The following is a 1,162-nucleotide window of genomic DNA, read 5'->3' on the forward strand; positions in this document are numbered from 1 at the left end:
GACAAAGTCCAACACTCATTCATGTTCAAAGTCCTACAGAAAATTGGAATAAATGGCCTCTACTTCCATCTGGTAAAAGTCGTTTATGAAAACCCAATGGCTAACATAATCCTAAATGGGAATAAACTAAAATCTTTTACTCTTAGATCTGATACAAGACAAGGATGTCCTCTATCACCATTCCTATTCAATATAAGTCTGGAATCATTAGCAACAGCCATTAGACAAGAGAAAGAAAAGGAATAAGAATAGTCAATGAAGAAGTTAAACTATCATTATTTGCAGAGGACATGATACTTTACTTAGAAGACCCAAATAACTCCAAAAGAAGCTACTAGAATTAATACAGAAATTCAGTAGCACAGCAGGTTATAAAGTCAATAACCAAAAGTCAATAGCATTCCTCTACACAGACAACAAACACAATGAGAAGAAAATTATAGAAACAATACCTTTTACAATAGCACCAAGGAAAATGAAATAACTTCGAATTAGTCTAACAAAAGAAGTCAAAGATCTTTTCAAGGAAAATTACCATAGTCTGAAAAAAGAGATCGTAGAATATTTCAGAATATGGAAAGATATTCCATGATCCTGGAAAGGAAGAACCAATACTGTGAAGATGGCCATACTCCCAAAATTGCTGTACAGATTTAATGCAATCCCTATCAGACTACAACGGACATACCTCATAGACATAGAGAAAACATTCCTAAAATTTAGCTGGAACCAGAAAAGACCTAGAATAGCAAAGGCAATTCTAGGCAATAAAGACAAGGCAGGAGGCATTACAATTCCTGACTTGAAATTCTACTACAAGGCTACTGTGATAAAATCATCATGGTACAAGCATCAAAATAAACCTGAGGATCAATGGAGCAGATTAGAAGACGCGGAAGCCCCTACAAACACACTCATCCAACTTATCTTTGACAAAGGGGGCAAACATACTCACTGGAAGAAAGATAGCCTCTTTAAAAAAAGGGTGCTGGTAAAACAGGCTCTCTACATGTTGAAAACTCAAACTTACACCAGGTCTATCACCATGCACTAAACTAAAGTCAAAATGGATTGAAGATCTAAACATTAAAGCAGAGACACTAAATCTCCTGGAAGAGAAAGTGGGAAGAACTCATGAAGACATAGCTGTAGGCAAAGAGTT

Source organism: Octodon degus, unplaced genomic scaffold (genome assembly GCF_000260255.1).
Source record: "Octodon degus isolate 3935 unplaced genomic scaffold, OctDeg1.0 scaffold00441, whole genome shotgun sequence".
NCBI lineage: Eukaryota > Metazoa > Chordata > Mammalia > Rodentia > Octodontidae > Octodon > Octodon degus.